The sequence below is a fragment of the Ursus maritimus genome, unplaced genomic scaffold (genome assembly GCF_017311325.1).
Source record: "Ursus maritimus isolate PB19 unplaced genomic scaffold, ASM1731132v1 scaffold_4, whole genome shotgun sequence".
Classification (NCBI taxonomy): Eukaryota; Metazoa; Chordata; class Mammalia; order Carnivora; family Ursidae; genus Ursus; species Ursus maritimus.
This window is the reverse complement of record NW_024426552.1, coordinates 21,057,686-21,063,783: the sequence shown is the minus strand read 5'-3', so window position 1 is coordinate 21,063,783 and position 6,098 is coordinate 21,057,686. Positions and strand designations below refer to the sequence as shown.

Here is a 6,098-nt window from a genome sequence, read left to right as displayed (position 1 = left end):
CAAACTTATCTATAGATTAAAACCAACCCTAAGAAACATTCCAGAAAGACTTTTCAAAATAAATACGAAAACTTGCTTCTTAAATTTAGATGAGTATACAATGAAAACAGAATAGCTTAATTTTTTTAAAAAATTAAAACACTGAAACACACAAGACAAGAAAGGATATAATAAATAGAATCATTAATGAAAAAAGACTGATACACAATATTAAGGAGAGAGTAGAGGGTCAGAACTCTCATGCATTGCTATTTGGGATGTAAAATATTACAAATACTTTGGAAATAAATTTTCAGTTGAATGAAATATATGCTGATCTTAGTTTAGTTGTTTTTCTCCTCCTAGGAAAAAGACTTATAAAAGAAGACTGATTGGGGCGCCTGGGTGGCTTAGATGGTTAAGTGTCTGCCTTCAGCTTGGGTCATGATCCCGGGGTGCTGGGATCAGGCCCCACATCGGGCTCCTGGCTCAGTGGGGGTCCTGCTTCTCCCTCTCCCCCTGCTCATGCTCGCTGTCTCTCTCTCTCTCTGTATCTCTGTGTCTCAAATGAACAAATAATATCTTTAAAAAAAAAAAGACTGATTACATTTTTTTTCTACAGAGACCAACTCTGGAAACAAAAGAAATGTCGAATGGTGCAATGTGTATAGCAAAAATATAAGGAAAAATACTGATTTAAATGTTCTTGGAAACACCAGATTTTCCCTTTTATTCCATTGAAATATTAAATGACACATTGGAGTATGATTTGTCAGCTGTTAAAAATGTTTTTAGGTCAAGCTATCATGTAAAAATTCATGAGTCCTTGCGTAAGACAGTAGTGAAGAGCATAATGGGAGTTATTCTGAGTACCACCTTGAGGTTTTACTTTACTTGTCAGGCCACAGAAGTATAGAGAAGTTAGTGCTATGCTTATGATTTTCTCCTCTCAAAAGATATTGCATTTTAACTTTAGGTCACTGACCCTTTTATTGTACCTTTCATTTTTATTTCCATTGAAGAATGGAGTAAGAAACAGTAACTTGCAATTTTCTCTAAAGTGATTTTGTTTTTCATGTGCATGCAGTATCTTTTAAAGTAGAATACTGAAAGCCCCAACAATGTATAAACTAATTACACCTGGGTAATTAGTTAAACTTTCTTGCAATTTAAAAAAATACGTTAAGCATTAGGTTTTCATGGTGTTTTACAGAGAATTCAATTGGTAGAAACTTAACTTAAATATGCACTTATATAAACTCTGCTTTAAGTAAACCTGAGTGTTCACAACAGCATAACTACAACAGGAATATTATTATTCTGAACACTTTCTTGCTGGGAAATAAACAAACACTTGAATATATATATAATGAAATAATGAAATGTTATGCAGCCATAAAATAATGAAAGCATGAGTACATTAGTAATACATTATGACTATTAGTAAATATGTCTATTAATTTTATCTGATATAATAATATGAATAGGATAATTTGTTTTAGAATTCTCCAATGTGAATGTCTATTTATGTGTCAAATAAGTTTTGAGAAATATATTCATATGAATTTGAAATTATCTTCAAGCTCTTTTTCATTATTTTTATTTTACTCAATATTCATTAATATCTCTAAGAATGTACAAATTGATCACTTTTGTTTCTTTCAAATCTTGAAATAATTTACTGTTTTCTATCAATACTGAAAATCAAAATAAGAATATTACTGATTAAAATTAATAGTTAATACACTGTGTGACCAATTTCTGCTCCCTGTTCAGGGAATAATAGTTTACAAGTCCTTTTTATCTTACCTACAAAGGTTGTAAGCGGTCAATTGCAAAAGATTTGAAGGGTGATCTAAATAGTTATTAGAGATAATATTTAGGTCAACTGAGTTACTGAAAATTTGCAGAGAGATCAGAATTATCTCAATTTTATGATGTCAAATTTCAGAATGAATACAGCATCTGAACAAAATAAATTTATTAGTATTGTTAATAGAATATTTAATAAAACACTAACATGTAACATGCAATAAGACATGTATGTATTCAAACAAATACCTCTTCACATTCAGTGGGTTTTTTTTTAGCACAACATAAATTGTCAATTTTATTGGTATTACAGTGTAGTTTTAATACAAGCTAAATATAAACACAATTGTTAGATATTCAATCACTTATTCTGTGAAACAATATGCCAAGATCAAGCTTAAAGCACTTTTAAAAATGAAAATATATAAAACACTTTCCTCAATTAACTGTAAGACCAACATACAAATGCAAAAATTTGAACTTGCCAATAATCACATCAAATGTTGAGGGGCTGACTGAGCAGTGAAAAATGATTCTAAGTTTACAACTAGCTCCAGGTAAAAGCATTTCCCATGTCCACTATCTTTGTATTCTGCACAGAGTTCCAAGGCAAAGATTACTTTCCATTGTCTGAATCACCAGAGATGATGAGCTCCCTGGCTGACTTACCAAAGGCCTTTAGTCTTCTTTCCTCATACATCCTTAGCTTCTTTGGAAGGATGCATATGGATGGGTTTCCATGGAATAGATTATAAAAGGTTGATTCTCGATCAGAATTTCCACTGTAGAATTCTGTGTTTTCCATTGGCATAACCATAGCTCTCTGCAGCCAGACAAGGTTTATTATTTGAATTTTCCAACCACTCCTTAAACTTTTTTCCTGCTATTTCCTTTTTTCCCTGTAATTCACCTTGCAATTGTTTTTTTCCTTTTCTTATCACGTTTTTCAGCATTTTTTTCTTTAACCATTCTTGATATTTTTCTTTTGACTTTTCTTGCAAATGTTCCTTCTCCAGTTCCTCTGCTACGTTTTCCTCCATTTCTTTGTTAATTTTTTGTTCCCTTTTTCTTTCCTGTTGATTCTTTTTCTGAATCCATTCCTTGTGCTTCTCTTCGGCAATTACCTTTTTTTCATGTTCTTCCATTTCTTTTCTTTGTTCTAGCTGTTGTTTTAATTCCTCCAGAGCTTTCTGTTGCAGACAGTCACGTTCTTTTTCTTTGCCCACAAATCACACTTCTCATGGGGTCAGGCGGCTTTCTGGTATGTCCACCTATTTCTGTTCTTCTTGGTTATCTCCTGATTCAACCACACTTGATCAGCTCCGTACCTCCACTGCTCACAGGCTCGCCATCTTAACCACTGAATCATGAGCATCTCCCCCACATCTTCCTCATCCTCCCTTGGTGATTGTTGTAGTCAAACAGGAAGCTCTTCTGGCTGAGGGGAGAAAGCAGCTACATGGTAGATTTGCTCAGCTCAGCAGCATGACTGCAAGCAGACCATCACCGTTGCCAGTCCCTGCCCCTGGGCGCCTGCCATGAGGACCTGGACTTGTAGTCGGCCAAGGACAGTGTGTAGGATGGAAGTGAATCAGCCTCCCATGGCCGGGCAGCCCACATCAGCCCTGCCAAATTCAAACCCATGGAGAGGCAGTAGGGCAGTGGTTTCTTAATTAGAGTGGTAAACGTAGATTTTTCACAATCATGGCTAAATGGAATTGTCACCATAAGTCATCTAAATGAATAGCTTTACCTTGAAGTTGTTATTTTGATGTGTACTTTCCATTTAAGATTTTTCCCAAAATCTGTTATAAATTGGACAACATCTTCTCATGGAAAAATAATTAATATTGGAAATTTTCTTTTGTCTCTATAAGTTGTCAAATATACTACAAATATCACAAAACATCTCATTGAATCAAGTGCATTATAACTAAAAGCATCTACAGTCTCTCTGTATACTATGATTGAGGTCTCAAGACCTATGGATAAGAAAGTCCAATTGTATAAGCACTGCTTTGATATTGACTTGTCTCTTGTATAACAATGGAAAGATATAAACATTGTACATCTCAGTTTTTTAAAATTTAAGTTTCTAGTATTTTATTTATAAATTGCATGCATGTCTTTGTTCTTTTATTTTCTAGCTTTTTTTCTCTATAATGTAATTCTACCACTGCCTTTTTAAATTGTTTTATTGTGTTTGAACATACACTTTATATTTTATTTTTGGCACTTATCCTTCTCTTTTGCATTTGAATACCCAAAATTCATATTTCACAAAACTTCTGAATTCCAACTACTATTTTGCTGCCAAACAAAATGAGGTTTTATTTCCCTCTATTTTCCCCATTGCTTAGTTCTCACTTTCAGTATAGATTATCTAGAATTTTAAGTCAAAATTAGAAATTACAACAATATTGCAATATCAACTTTTGACAGTAATTATTATTTACATTTAATAAAACATTGTTTAAAGCATATGTCAATATTGTGTCTTACATTCTAAAACTACCTTTCTGGATTTGTTATCTTTCTTGTTTTCCTTGTTGCTGCTTAATTTTTTAGTTGGGTAAGGGTTAGTTATAATCTAACTTTTTGTGTTATAAAAATTACATTGCTTTCTTCTGATATGAATGAACATTTGATTTCATGTCTAATACGACATTCAAAATTACTTCCCTCAGAACTGAAATAATTGCTATGTTTTCTTCTTTACCTCTTGTTGTTGATGGAATGCCCAGTTAACTGTATTATATAATCTTTTCCTTTCTAGTTGTCCTTAAAGTTTTCTATCCTCCATTTAGGTCTTGAGATTTTACCACTATCTTCGTATTTGTACTAGGTGGTGATTTTAGTGTAGTAAACACTCTTGAAACTTCTCATTTTCATATTTCCTTTCTTAAATTCCTCTCAGCTCAACATCAGGTACAATTAGAAGGTGGAAAATTCTCAGAAATGGATGCAAGGACATTCTATCAAGGGAAAGAAATATTGGCATTATTTGATTTGATGATGTTGAGAGAAGCCATAACTGATTTTTAAGGAAATCTTTATAAGATTTATTTTCCATAACTGAATAGAGTCAATATTTTTTATGCCATCCTTCTTCCCTTTGTTACTTCTCTATGTTCCCTGAAGCCCCAGAGCAAAAATCATTGCATTAAGTAGTAAAGCTAATAATATAACTAAAATATTGTATCATGTATAAAAATTTTTCCAATAAAAATTCCAGGTAGAAAGAGTAAATTAAGTCACCAAACCCACAGATGAGCTAACCTTTCAGAAGAAATTATTTAAAAATTGCCAAATAAAAGATAAAAAGAGTCCATAACAGAAGCAACTTGGCTTATGATGCATAACAGATTATCAATTATTATTATTATTATTATGGAAACTAAATCATAATCTACAAGAACTTCTGGTTTTGATCTTTCTTTCATCATTATTATCTGATCGTAATAACAAGAATCATTACAAATTTCAGCTGCATTTAAATTGAAAACTTTTTTCTATATGTTAGAATTACATGGTAAATTACATCATAAATACCAGGATGTGATAGTGCTATACTTATAAATCTTATATAAATGAAATGAAAACCCTTCTATGATATGCTCATTATTGAAAGCAAGGGTCTTCAGATGTGACCCAGGGAGTCGTGAATATCCTTTCAGTATGTCCATGAAGTCAAAACTACTTATATAAATATTAAAATATTATTTGCACTATCCACTCTTTGTTATCATGTGTGCATGCTGAAAATTTTCAGAGGCTAATGAATAGCAGATTGAATGCAAATAGAGAGAAGGCAAAAGTAGATACAAGAATCCCAGTCTTTCTTTAAGCTAGGCATTAAAGAGATTTCTAAAAACTATGTAACAATACTATATTCTCCTTAATATTTTTGTTTTGGAATATAATTATTTTCATAAGTTTATGTTGTTTATGTTATACAATAATGGTATTGTTACTTTAAAAACATAATTTAAAATAACTTCAATATAATTTTTAAAATGATATATATAGATGGAATTTAAATTATGAAAGAAAGTATTTGATGGGCCTCAATAATTTTTGAACATGTAAGATTTCTCAAAACAAAATGTTCAGAGTTGCTGGACTATAGGGAAATATAATTAATTACAAATTCATTTATTTTAAAATTCCTTACTTGCCAGTAACAATTCTAGTTACTAAGTAATATTACACACACACACACACACACACACACACACAGGTGTTTCTAACTTATTGAAGTTTTTTATCTAGTTGGGAAGACAAATTTTGATGAGGAAAAGCCTGAA

The 6,098-nt window shown here is 31.8% G+C and overlaps 1 pseudogene; it reads right to left on the bottom strand.

The window, feature by feature from the left end:
• Nucleotides 1–2,370: 2,370 nt before the first annotated feature.
• LOC103673189 lies at nucleotides 2,371–3,519 on the bottom strand (annotated as a pseudogene).
• Nucleotides 3,520–6,098: the final 2,579 nt, after the last annotated feature.